Source organism: Pogona vitticeps, chromosome 3 (genome assembly GCF_051106095.1).
Source record: "Pogona vitticeps strain Pit_001003342236 chromosome 3, PviZW2.1, whole genome shotgun sequence".
Classification (NCBI taxonomy): Eukaryota; Metazoa; Chordata; class Lepidosauria; order Squamata; family Agamidae; genus Pogona; species Pogona vitticeps.
The window spans coordinates 112,379,800-112,394,138 of record NC_135785.1 but is presented as its reverse complement, the minus strand read 5'-3'; the positions used below and the strand labels follow the sequence as shown (position 1 = coordinate 112,394,138).

At 40.1% G+C, this 14,339-nt stretch overlaps 1 protein-coding gene across 1 annotated transcript in view; it reads left to right on the top strand.

Annotated features, from left to right (window-relative positions):
• The window catches only part of LRMDA (leucine rich melanocyte differentiation associated), a 1,005,591-nt gene that overhangs the window by 911,803 nt on the left and 79,449 nt on the right, over nucleotides 1-14,339 (top strand). The window lies entirely within an intron of this gene.

Below are 14,339 nucleotides of genomic sequence, written 5' to 3'. Positions count from 1 at the left end.
TCTTCTTGCTCAGCTAGCAACTGAGCAGCCATATAGGGAGATTCGTCCTCATTCCCACTGCCTGGAGTGGCCAGGCGAGCAGAAAGAGAGCGGAGCTCCCGAAGCGATCGGAAGGATGAGTGAGGCTGGCAACGCTGGCGAACGTGTGAGTGGACGGGCGGCTGCAGGGGCTGGTCCCTCGTTAAGTCCATCTGTGAAGGGATATTCATATTCATATATGAAGACCCCCATCTCTGCTCAGAAGTGATTTACTTTTCCCTTCTTCTGGGGACATCCTGGGACTATGTAGATTTTCCAAGGCCACACAGGCTGGTTCTTTTGAGATTCACAGTGGAGAACTGAACTTCCAAACTCTGGTTCCACACAGGGCCTCTAGAGTGGGTGGCCCCTTCTCTTTGCCTCCAGGCTTTTTTTTTTTTAAAAAAAAAATGAGTCTCTTCTTTCTTATCTGGAATCCTCCAAACAAATTGTTCTTCACACCTCTTTGGCAGGCTGGGCCCCAGCTCTCTCCTGCTTTCCCAGGCCTCCTTGTCAGCTTTCTGTCTCCTCCCCCTTTGCAGCTTCTTCAGCAGCAGTACTTTTATTTTTGTTTTGTAAAAACAAGGTACATGAACACTCTCATATCTTGCCCCCCCAGGGGAGGGCCCTCTGGAGCAACCCCTAATTATACAGTACCTCTACATTTCCCAACACTACATAAAATAAATGGATCATCATTTCTACGAATTACGAAATATAAAACCATGTAGGCTTATGCAAAATGTGAATGCTAGTCTTATCACACAATATATACAAACATTTTCTGAGATCCTAAGATCTTTCTGGCTCCCCTGCTTTAGCTCCTGGGCCCCGTTTCTGACCCTGGAACCAGGTAGGATGGAAGTACAAACGTGCACAAGCAAAAATGCCAGGATAATGCTGAAATACCTTGAATCAAATATCACCAAAACACTTAATTTTCGTGCTGTGATTCAATTTTGTTCACCAAAAAAAAAAAAAAAAAGAGTAGGAAAGCTCTTTATAAAAAGTAAATAGGCTTATCTGCCTTTTTAAAACTACTATTTATGTCTTCTGATGATCTGATCTGCATTGCAATATAAAAGGATGATTGAATGTGAATCATCTGTATTGTAGTATAAAGAAAGAGGTTCAGATCAAATGTGCTTTCTCATCTCTGACCCTCTGTTTTATTTATATTTATTTATATTTATCGTGGAGGGATAAATGCCAAGGGAGTATAAGAGCATTAGGCCTTAAATGTGGGAAATGGAGAAGGTAGGGGGCCCAAAAGAAACTTTGTATCCCCTGATAAAAATTCCTCTCAGAGGCCCTGCCTCATCCCCCCCCCCCGTTTTTCTTTGTGTGAATAGAGGGAGGAATTTTCAGTCCAACTGTATATCCAATTTTAATGTTCTTTAACATTTTAATAAGGTTGAATGGTCTTGGATTCCTCCCTCTCTTTTTCTGTTAGCCTGCAGCTTCTTTTCTCCATCAGTATGAACTAATAGGATACCCAGTATACCCAGTTATACCCAGTGTGGTGCAATGGATACAGTGCTTGAGACCTGGGCTGGACTCCCTACTTGGGAATGAAATCTCACTGAGGTTGGGGGTGGCGTTGGTAAAACCACTCCTTAAGAACATCAGTGAACTTGAAAAATCCTATTATGGTTGCTATCAGTCAGTTCTAACTACATGGCACATAACACACAATGAACTAATAGTATTGTTGAATAATATTGCTTGAAGGCTCCCAAAGGCTTCTCCATGCAAAGATAGCCCTAAAGAGCCTCAGAACCTAAAAGAGATTGGAGATAGGAAGCTTTTAATTAGTGCAAATTAAATGTTTGCAGTTACATAACTGGTATTTTGCAGGTGTCCATCTGGCAAAAACCAGGAAAAAGGCCTTTTCGGTCAGTGTCCATTTTACGAAGTACACTCCATGTTCAAATTAATGGTGCACAAACTTGGTTGTTCTTTAGTTTCATGCTCAAGAATCTTTGATTTGCATGAAGATTTGATAACGTACAGATCTGTGATGGTTTTCAGTTTCATGTCTACTGAGCATGCTGTTCATTTGTGCTTTGTTTTAGCTACATATACTGTAGTTTTTATTTTATTTTATTTTATTTCTATGCTGCCTGCATATATTGCAAATGACAAGTGGTATAAAACTTATTTGAAGCATAAATAAATGAATGTTTCCTCATTTTCAATTGTATCCATCCAGATGAAGTTTTGTGTAACTCAGAAACTTCCATGTCATAATATAAATAGTCTTTCGACTGACAGTTTAGGCAGTTAAAGAACGTTAAAGGTTGGCTTGTTATATTCATTCAGAGCCAGCTTTTTACTTTCTGAATAACATTCAAGATGAATATTTCAGTTAAAGTTTTAGTAGTTCTTAACCTTGAATTTGGCTGCAGATGACTATGATTATTCACAATGTGGAAGATAGCACTAGCAATGTGCACTTCCATGTTTGAGTTTGTTCAGGTTCTTTAAGAGGATGTCTCCTTCATTTTCTTGTTTTGAACCTTCCATGGAACGCTGAAGGGACGAACTCTTCTGTGTTATTTTGGATCATGCTTCCCAATTCATGTTTACTGATGCCAGAATTCTAGATAAGCCCTAGACAATGACATTTATGCTATCTTCTCCCCTTCCAAAACCATCTAGCAGGCACCAAAAATATAAAACTAGCATATAGCCCAATAGTGATAGAGATACATATATACAGATAACCAGTCACCTTGAAACAGTACTCTCTGCCTCCCTCCAGACATCTTTCCCATCATTCTTACTGTAGAGCAGTGGTCCCCATCCTTGGGCCTCCAGATGTTCTTGGACTACAACTCCCAGAAGCCTACATCACCACCTCTTCTGGTCAGGATTTCTGGGAACTGAAGTCCGAGAACATCTGGAGGCCCAAGGTTGAGGACCACTGCTCTAGAGCACCCTGAGCCATTCCCCCTCCTCCTTTCTCCCTTTCCATGCCTGCTTAGCTGCAGATCCCTGTCTCTGCACCACCAGTCCAACTCATTATGTTTCCAGCCACAGGAAAAATGAGTCTCCTGATCTCCTACTCTAATTCCTCCTCCTTTTTCTTCTCTGCTTCGTTCTCACACACTGAAAGCAATAACAAGGAAGCCCAGATCAGTAGATTGGCTGTTCTGAGGCTGCTCTGCCACTCCACTGCCAGCAGTGGTTGAAACAGACAAGTGACCAAACACATAGATCCCCATGAATAACCAATCCAGGCCCACATACTGATTCAAAACTCCTGGGGGAGCGCCTCTGATATTCTGATTAGTTGCTGACAACAGACCACCCAATGCTATTCATTAATAGATTTCTTGGGTGATTTTATAGATAACAGGCTAAAAGGAAGATTACATAGAAGATGGAAATACAGAAGAACATGAAGTTTCCTGGATCCCTCTTCCATTAACATGAAAAATTAGTGTTTAAAATGCTCTTTTTTGGGAAGCAACAAAAGGAATAAGAACCATGGAAGAAGCTCCTCTTTGTATTTTCCCTATTTCCTAATAGCATGAAAGTCACATCCCTAGATGGTACAGCCAAGACCTACGGAGCCTGTTTCCATTTGCTGAGAAATATATTTGAGAGGCAAGAGATAGATAGATAGATAGATAGATAGATAGATAGATAGATAGATAGATAGATAGATAGATAGATAGATAGATAGATAGATAGATAGATAGACAGACAGACAGACAGACAGACAGACAGACAGACAGACAGGCAGGCAGGCAGGCAGGCAGACAGGCAGACAGGCAGACAGACAGACAAGATTCCCTGGAGCAGCAGCAGGGAGAAATGCTGAGCACTCTTTGCTGTTCCGTTCTTGCTGATTTCCTCCTCAAGATTAAGACCAGTCAGTAGTAGGTATGTTACAAGTGCTCAGCAATATATATTGCACTTGTTACATCCCTACTACTGACTGGTCTAAAGAAACCAAGTAAACTTTGTGAGTAAGTAGAGGTTTGCATTATACGGGTTCTTCAGATCAATGCTTATGATACAAATGGTGGCAAAAGCAAAACCTATAGGTATCCAGTTTGGTGTAGTATAGCGTGTTGGACTAGCACCATGGAGACCATGGTTTGAATCCCAGCTTGGTCATAGAAACTCACTAGGAAGTGGAACTGTTAAAACCACTCCTTAAAGAAAAAATATATAAGATGTTGTATAGATGGCATATGACTCCAGCAAAACTTTTTGAAATGTATGAAAATGTTTCCAACAAGTTTTGGAAATGTAAAATACAGGATGGTACTTTCTATCACATTTAGTGGACATGTAGGGAAGCAAAAAATTGCTGGAGATTAGTACATAAAATGTTGCAAAAAAATATTGTATCTTGTGTGATACCATTTAAACCAGAATTGTTCCTATTGAATGTTATGCCTGAGATAACATTCTGCTTTATTGTAGATTTAAAAAATGAGATATTTGGTTATATAATTACAGTACTGCAGCTAGGATACTATATGGGAAATATTGGAAGAAAGCAGAAATACCGTCCCTAGAAGAGCTGGTAGAAAAGATACTGGAAGTGGTGGAGGTGGATGTACTAAGAGAAGCACTAAATGAAAGGTCATGTCGAAAAGGACACAAAGACTGGGAACAATTTAACAGCTGGACTCGAAATATGGATTGGAAGGCATAGATAAAAGAAGAATGTGAAGGTCCAACTAGGGAATGGAGAGATTGATAACTATAGGAATTCTGGTAAAACCTTTTTTTTGGGGGGAGAGGGTTATCTTCCTCTTTTAGTATAATTGTATAAGTGGATGTAAAAGTATTATCTCGCTTTCTGTAATTTTACCTTTCCCCTCCCTATATCTATTCCCCCAGCCCCCTACTCCCAATCCTATTCTCTTTGAAAATTAATATTAATTAATAAATATATTAATATTAATAAATTAATATTAATTAATTAATATATATATATATAAAAGCACTCTTTAAATAGCTCACTTACCTTGAAAGCCCTGTTTTCTCAGAGAGAAAAACATGTACATTTTTAACTGTTTTAGGCCATGTTTCTGGGTGTTTTTGCGTTTAAACTCCCAGAGTTAAACAAGCTGTTATAAACTGGTTTCTAAAGGGACGTATAAGCATCTTTCCCTTTAGAGAGGGAGAATGTGAATGATATGTCACCCTCTACATGAAGTCCATTAGAATAATGTTAAAATGAACATGCTGATAATACCAATTGAAAGAGTTAAACATTTTCACATACATGTGGACCACAACATAATCTAAATGTGGTGTTGTGGAATAGAAATGTGGAATGGAATATGTTTGTTCATGTGTTTTGGAAGATGCTGACAGCCTTCACTTTCTTGCAACTGAGGATGATGGAGATGAGCTCTTCCTAAACTGTTGAAAACTGGAAGATTACCTCGCTGTTGAAGATCAGTTTTGGACTGCAGCGTGAAGAGATTAGCTCAAATTTATAACAGTTCACATTTTTCCTATTCCTCTTCCAGATTCAGTTGGCAAGGAAATTATATTTGTGATGTTCGTATTGGTGTCACGTTTAAGATTTTGCCTGATACATCCAAAGGTAGACATAAAATGTAATAGAAATTGAGAAAAATATCTGCAGCTTGATTTCTCATTACAGCAGAGTTAAGGAAGCAATTTCTCAGCCTATTATGTGAAATTTTGACTCTGAAGTATCAGTGTTAACATGAAATCAGATCACTTTGATTTCATCTGCAATTTTTAATGAAAAACCTGCTTTTGTTATTTAGGGTATTTCTCTTTTTTTAAGGTCTGCTAATATCTCAGTATAGGTTATATTTGTTTTGGGAAAGTTGTATATTAAAAGAGGATGGGTGTAAAGATGATGTTATGATGATACCAGATAGTTTGGAAAAATTTTTAAAAACAGATCGTTTTGCTAAGGTTGACCAGCTGACCAGTAAAACAATGCTCTGGGTGTTTTGTTTTGTTTCAAATTCAAAGTCTGTTTTTAGACAATCTGTGTTTACCACTCACATTTAAAGCAACAATTCCTCCATGTATTTTCGATTCCAAAGATTGAGTGGCATCCAAAGATTCTAAGTGGGAATGGAGATGAACTTCTTGTCCTGCCCTTCCTGATTCCTGTCCTTCCCATGTCCTGCAGCAGCTTCTGAAACCATTCCCCAAGCCACAGGAGATTTTTGGAGGATGGAGGTGGATGCAGGAGACAGCAGGAAAAAGCAGGGAGGAAAGTCTTATTGTGGAAATGGCATCTCACTGTATTACTTTTGATGGCACCTTGTCATCTCCAAAATGGAGCTTGAAAATATTCATTGTTTCCCATATTGTTCAAAGGTATATTCCCTTGTCTATTCTGTTAACTGTTTAGATCCATGTCATTCTCCTATGACCAAAGGCACATTTTTGGAAATGTGAACAGAAAAAAAATCCCTCCTTTCTGGAGCCTATTCACTAGGTTTCTATAGCAAGACAACAAATCAAAACTGCCACTCATGCAAAGATATACTGGTGTATTTGTTTGTTTGTTTTTAGGGTGAATAATTTTATTGTTGCCTGTATTAGATCTGACTGCACCATAGAGTTGAATCCAGTGCAATGATGCCATATCATTGCTTTTCTCCAGTGGAAAGAGACCTGTAAGTCAGGGACTGGAGGCAATGCTTTATGCAGAGATGCAGCAAGAACCTGTTCCATAAGTAGATGGATTTTGGTTTGGAGTCACAAAAAATGCCTCAATATTCAGTTCATTTCTTATGGCATACCAATGGTCATCTTACGTCATGCAGTTTGGGAATTACCAGTTTTGATGCATAGTGGTGGGGATAGCTATGGCAGATTTCCCCAATAAGTGTGACCTGGGGCAGATTATTTCTAATGGATACAACCCCGACACTACCAATGGTATTTGTAGGATACGCAACTATGCTCAGCTCCCTAAAGATTTCTCTCCATTTAACTCACTTTGAGTTCTGTAAGCTTAAAACCAAAGCACGTGTGAGTCGTATCTGTGTAATTATTTCTGCTCATTAAGTTAAAACAAAAAAGCTCAAATTGTTTGAAAAGAAAATAGCAGTTGTGTAGGAGTGTGATTTGCTTTGAATCTACCTTTCAGTAATCAAACTCCTTACTCCTTATAATTGTCAAGTTACATGATACAGAAACTGGGATGTATTACAGGAGAAAAACATAATGTCTTTCCCTGCTGTGTAAATTAACAGGTATGCAAGATGTACCAGGTACTTGAAACAAAATGTACATGCAATGTTTTTGGCAATTGCTGATAGGGTATGTCTCCCAGGGAGTTTGAAATGTACAAGCAGAGCTTTCCAAGCAAGGTTAGAGTGACATCAAACACTGAATTACTCAGAAGGAAGGGGGGCGGGGAAGAATGACACTATATTTTTTTGCTTTAAATGTTTGACCTCTGATGAATGACTTGGGTGGGGCTAGCAAGTTAACTTTCAGGGAAAGCACAAAAAGCTTGAAATAAGTGGCAACAGAATTGATGGAAGATAGATATTTATTCTTTTCTGTTGGTCCTTTTGTTCTCTTCTCCTTTCTGTTTTTTTTTTTTTAATGGTTTTAGACAAGGAGCTTTGACTTTTGCAATCCGTAAAAGTAAGTTCACTTTGCATTCTGGAAGCACAGGTGCATTTCTGGCTGCTGTTAAATCAAACATGTGAAAGGGCAAGAGAAAGCCTGTGCCGTGTTCTTTCCATAAATTGTTTTATTTACTCCATGCAAGAGTGCTACTCTCACTTATAACAGTACACTGAATGTTGACTATTAGATGTAAAATAAAAGCCCCATTTTCTCTCTCTTGTAGAAATCAGAATGTCAGTCTACATGAGTACCAAATTTTAGCTTTCTAGCCAGCGCAGAGGTATCTTACTTATTCTGAAATGAACTTCAAGCGCTGTCTCTTGTGGAAGAGAGACAAACCCACTTACAAAAAATAAAAAATAAAAATCAGTGACTGGGATAGTGTTGGTTGTGGGTACATAAATAGCATCTTTCTTACTACTGTGAAAATAGTCTAGCAATTCTGATAGCCCAGTGAGCAAGTGAAGCTTTCAGGCAGAAAACTGAACCAGTAAAAATAAATGGATGAGGAGAATAGACTTGTTGTCTTGCTATAAAATAGAAGATCTGAACAACTTCTTAAAAGAAAAAAAAAGAATGAATCAAATTTTCTTTTCAAGGAGATAGAACTGCAATACATTATCAAGGTGGGGATATAAAGAGGCAAACTAGAGTATTAAGCATTTTCCCGCATTAAATTTTATATCTTCTCTAGTGACATCACAGCATAGCTGAAGTTCCATAACATTACAAAACCCAATGGAATTCTAAATTTTGAAACTCAGATCTTTGTATCTGATTTCGACCTCAAGACAACGTAAGAGTTGACATCTGCTTGTCAACAAAAGTAGTGTTTTAATACCACCTAAGACTCGTTGTGAGAAGAAGATCTTGCCTCAAGGATTCATAGATTTGTGAGGCATACAAGGTATTTTGAAAACAAAAATAAAAAATAAAAAAAATAGAAGGCTAAAATCCATACAAAATGTACAAACTTGCTTTTGTCCATTTGGTGAAATACACAGATCAAGTAGAATGGGTAAATAAATGGTCTTGTTGGGAAGAATGCACAGTACAGTGGTGCCTCGCTTGACGATGTTAATTTGTTCCAGCAAAATCGCTGTAGAGCGAAAACATCATCAAACAAAATTAAAAAGCGCATTGAAACGCATTAAAACCCAGTTAATGCATTCCAATGGGCCGAAAACTCACCATCCAGCGAAGATACTCCATTTTCCATGCCTGTGCAGCGAGGAATCCATCTCTAAGCACAGCGGGGGGCCATTTTCTTCAGCCAGTGGCCATTTTGAAACCCGACGATCAGCTGTTTTTGATCGTTGTAAAGCTAAAATCGGTTCCCGAAGCAGCGAACCGATCATCGCTAAGCAAAATTCCCCCATTTAGACCATCCTTTTGCGACTGCAATTGCGATCGCAAAAACTTCATTGTAAAGCTATTTCCTCATTAAGCGGGGCACGACTGTAATTAGTACGCATGTCAATGAAGGAAGTAAAATAATGGCTTGCAACATGACACAAAACAAGGGTAGGAAGAAAATGTTGATAGGATTTGGAGAACGAGAAGAAATCTGAGAATGACAAATTGTTCATACCCTGAGATGAGGCAGAAATAAACAGTTTACTTTACACTTAAGAACAGGCAATGAACACCTCATAACGGTGGAAGCAAGGGAGGAAGCAAGATGGGTACGATGTCCCCAGGGAGGTGTCCCTTCTCATTACAGTGACATTAAAGAGTTACACAGTTTTCCAGGGAGTCACAGACACCTCTCCAGCACCAGCACCCTAAACCTAGCCACCTCTTCCTAAGTGTTACTAGGTTCAGCAGTAGCTCAAGGAGAACAATCTCCAATCTTCCTCATACACATACACAAACATGAACATATGCACATACATATCTAGGTACCCTGGTTGAAATCACTATAGTGGAGTGTGTAAATAAATGTCCATAATCCCAGCAGTTAGTAAAATGGGGAGAAAAGAGGGGCAGTTAATTTTCCACACTTTTCCACTTTGTTCTGGGAGGAAGGTTAGGTTTCCAGTATATGCCAGTGGAAGACAGGAGGGCGTGGTGAGCTTTGGTCCAAGTGGTCACAAAGAGTTGGACAAAACTTAATGACTAAACAACATATGCCAGTGTCCTGTGTTGTGTGGACTGGTTTGTCATTTGGCTCATAACATTTGCTCATGTCTCATTTTTTTTTCTTTAAATGTCTTGTGTGGTTTTCCATTTTTCTGGTGAGAGGGTGTTGAAACTTTTATTGCCAGGCTCAGAAGCAAGTGATTCTCTTTGTCGATGTTGGGTCCTGACACAACTTTAAATATGCCTTATTGCCTTTGAATGTATTTCCGTAAACACTTTCTTGTAAGAAGGTAATAAAAGGAGACACTTCATAGCCTTTCAAGTTCTGCTAAATATGCTGTACAGCACTGCAATTCAAATGCATTAAGATTTGCTGACTTTATTGTTCTTACGAATATGCCCTTCAGTGCCTGCCTTTCATCACACATGTCTAAAGGAATCTGCCAAATGTTAAATCTACAGCTCCAGACAGGTGTGTATTATTTACAAGAATGTTCAATTGTGGGACCTGTAATTGACTAGTCATCTTGATCAAGCCTTCAATTCTTTTGCACTTTACATTTCCAGACTTGTTTCGAAACATCTTCTGTATTGCCAAAGTCACACTTAGGGCCAGTTCCAAGAGTATATTTCTCTCCTTGCGCCTGTGTGAAGGGACCAAGACAAATACTTCACAGTCTCAGTTTTCAAGTAGAAATGAGCAATGTACAAATATTTTTGCACTGTTGGTACAAATGGTATGTATATTAATTTCCCCTCACAATTATTTTTCTCATCCTGTTCAGTGCTGTTGTTTACACCAGCTATCACCTCTTGTGTGGACTTCACAGTCATTTTCAGCCAGGTTTCGCAATGATGTCATCACAGAGAACAATGTAAATGAATAAGCATTATTTATTGCTTTTCCACATAGAAAGATTTATAGTGCTTTTAGAGCTTGTACATCACCTTCAGTGTCCTGAGGGAGAGGCTGTGATTTATAAACAACCAAACATTTTTGCAAGGCTTGCCAAAATCTTGTAGGAAAGCAAGGCATTTTTCAGCATCAGTGGAGAAATGTAAGCAGTTTCTACTCAGCCCTAGTTAAACCTGCTGAAAAAGAAGAGTCATCGCCCAGTGGGAATGCACACATTTTCCATGCAGAAGATCCTGGGCTGAGTCCTTAGTTCAAATCCTCCATGAAAGACCCTATAAAACAACCACTGCCAGTCAGAGCAGACAGCAAAGGGCTGTTGTAACTAGTGGTTGGTTCAATACATGTTTATATTGTATAGTTAGCTTTTGCATTTTGTTTGATAAAGATCTAAATATTGTATTTTATTTAATGGTGAGGAAGGAATCATAGCCTAGTTCTTCAGAACATGTTATGTATACTAGTGATGTCATATTCTCAGCATTTTTTGAAGCTTGCCATGTTGAGCTTCCCCACTGCAACTTCCCCCTGCAATAACAAAATGTCCTACCTCCCTTCTGGTCTTATTCCCACTCCTATTCCCTACACCCATTTATGGCCCATTTCCCTGTGCAGAAAACTACCAAACCATATGCAGCATGGTGCCTTTCTAGTGGATCCTGATGAGAAAAAAATGAAACTTTGTGCAGGAATTGTTATAATTTTGTGCCATGGGAGAAAAAAAATAAGCATAAAACTTCCAGGACTTGATGGGGTAGTGGGGAGGATTTGAAAGTACAGGACAATTCTATGTGTGTATAATTGAAAGTAAGTCCAACTGAGTTTGGTGGACTGTTTACTCCCAAGTAAATGATCTAAAGAAATGGTAAAAGGATTTGAACAAAGAAGGCTGCGAGAGTGGCGCAGTGCTCATCCTCGTCTCCAAGTCATAGAGCCAGTGTTTGTCTGAATACAGGTTCCGTGGTCACGTGGCCAGCGCGACTAGACATGGAACACTGTTACCTTCCCACCACTATGTATCTAGTCACATTTGCATGCTTTCGAACTGCTAGGTTGGCAGGAGCTGGGACAAGTGACGGGAGCTCACTCCATCACATGGATTCGATCTTACAACTGCTGGTTTTCTGACCTTGCAGCACAGAGGCTTCTGCGGTTTAACTCGCAGCAGCACCACATCCTTTTTAACCATTTAAATGTTGGCTAAAGAGGGAGAGTGAGTTTAGAGGGTTATTACATGCTGATTTCAATGCATTTTGGCCTGACATTACGTTTTTATAGAGGGGTTGCTGTACATCTGAGGGCCAAGGGTCACTGTTCATATTGGCTGGAGACCTAGGATCACATCAGCTCTCTAAGGAACTTTCTATGGAAAATTGGTAGGGTGCTTTCCCAGCTACTTTCCCAGCTTTACAATGGGTATTTATTGAGCATTATTGTACATATTTTAATATCTAAATGTTGTTTTTTTGTTCAAAATTCTAGTAAGGCCATAAAAGTAGAGAATTGAATTAAACTGTTAAGCAAAAATAAAAGCAATAAAAATGTTCAATCACTAAATATATTAAGTAAAGTAGTTAGGGAGGTGCAATGTCAGTTTCCAGCAGTGAATCATGCTGCTGAATCAATCTCTCTCTCTCTCTCTCTCTCTCTCTCTCTCTCTCTCTCTCTCTCTCTCTCTATCTATCTATCTATCTATCTATCTATCTATCTATCTATCTCTCTCTCTCTCTCTCTCTCTCTCTCTCTCATTCTCTCTCTCTGTGCAGGCTTTAGGCAGCAGCTTGGTAGGTTTTATGATGCACATTTCTGCAAAAAATGTATGTCCCAAATTCTGTTATTTACACCTTCCAGTGTAACTCAATCAGCATAAATCTTGCTGGCAAATTGCCACAGTTCAAGAGGTCAGCATAGACATCTGATGCATGCCAAGTTACGTGATTTGGCATACAACAACAAGTGCTTATGATGAGTCTTAAATTGGACCAGATTTATGCTAATGTTTAACCAGAGATTGTGAGTTCAGTTCCCCACTGTGCCTCCAGGGGAAAAAGCCAGCCTGTGTAGGAAAGCTGCACAGTCCCAGGTTGCCCCTGGAAGATGGGAATGGTGAACCTTTCTGAGTATTCTTCACCTGAAAAGATTTGCCATACAGAAGTGACTTGATAGCGTGCAATTATTATTATTAACCATAACAGGATTCTAGCCAGTACCCTTTTCCTTTGTAAAGCAAAGCGTGTACACAGCAAGCATACAATGGTTGTCTGATTGTTTTAAAAAGCAGCAAATCCCATGCTTCTAATCCTTAAAAATCTGAGCAGCAATGCAACAGTTATCATCATTTTGTCCAATTATATTACCTTTTTTTGAAATGTCATTTCTCTTGCCCCCTTACCCCGAAATAAATACACGAGACTAGAAATTGTGGATTAAACATGGGACACACTTTATTGAATGTAATCATTGTTGCCAATCCTTTGGCAAAGGGGGGGGGGGTCCTGCCATAGTGCTGACTCGGGTTTCAAAACGTAGGTCCGAACGGACCCTTTTAACCAACCAATGTGCGAGTCCTTGACCCAAGTTCTCCCCACTATGAAGACAGGGAGAAACCCGACTGTCCCAAATGTGACCATCCCAGACCTCCAGCCACTCTCTCCTTGTCGACTGTTGTCCGGGTGTGACTCCAGTGCAACTCCCCCCCCAAGCACTGTAATCACATTATCCGTAGTGTTGGGAGTTCAGATGAGCTGTAATTACCTGCTATTGCTCTGGGACTCACCAAAATACTGTACTTGTTTAGTCTGAACTACCCGCCACAGCATCAGGACTAGCCCTGCTAAATCCCATGCCTGCCATCGAGCCCATCCAGCTCCAGCAGCAGACCCTCCTCCTCGATGTCTTCCAGGAAGACATCCAAACCTCATTCAGAGATATGTACGCCATCTGACTGGAAAAACTCTGGCCTCTCAAAGCAGATCCTCTGGTGACCAATCACCGATCCAAGGCCTCTGCAAACAGCTCTGAAGACTTCCCTCTTAACACTCCATCAGGCAGTGTTTACAGGAAAAAAGTTTCTCGCATCCCTCCATGACAGCTGAGGGATGATTCTCGACCAAACAATGTGCATGGCAGGATATGTGGCCCTCAACCAAGTGAAGTCACGAATCACATCAATGATCAGGGCCTTTCCACAATGCTGCGCCAAATTGTTACCACCCAGGTCTACCACCAACACCTCTGGTGGGTGGTGCCCAAAGGTGGCCACTCAACAAAGCTGACCCCATGGCGCCCTCTCCATTCAATATGGGCCCGCACATCAAGGCCAAGGTTGCTCCCCCATGGGGATGAGGCGGTGTACCGCACTGCCCAAACAACATAGCTGTGGCCTCCGGAAACTTGCTGGCCCCTGGATCTAACTCTTTGAACCGTTGGATCTGTTGGTGTGATAATGCATCCACTAAGCTATTGTCAACGCTGGGTACATGCCTGGCCTGTAGTAAAATATTAAATTTCAATGCACGCAATGTAAATGCCCTAACCAAAGCCATGGCTCTCTCTGAATGGGATGCGAGACTATTAACAATGTGGACCACTGTCTGGTTATCACACCAGAAGCAAACCACTGAATCAGCCCATTCACTTGCCCATAGCCATAAAGCACCAACTACAGGAAAAAAACTCCAGAAATGTCAGATCCCTGGTGATACCCACTTGGTGCCATTAC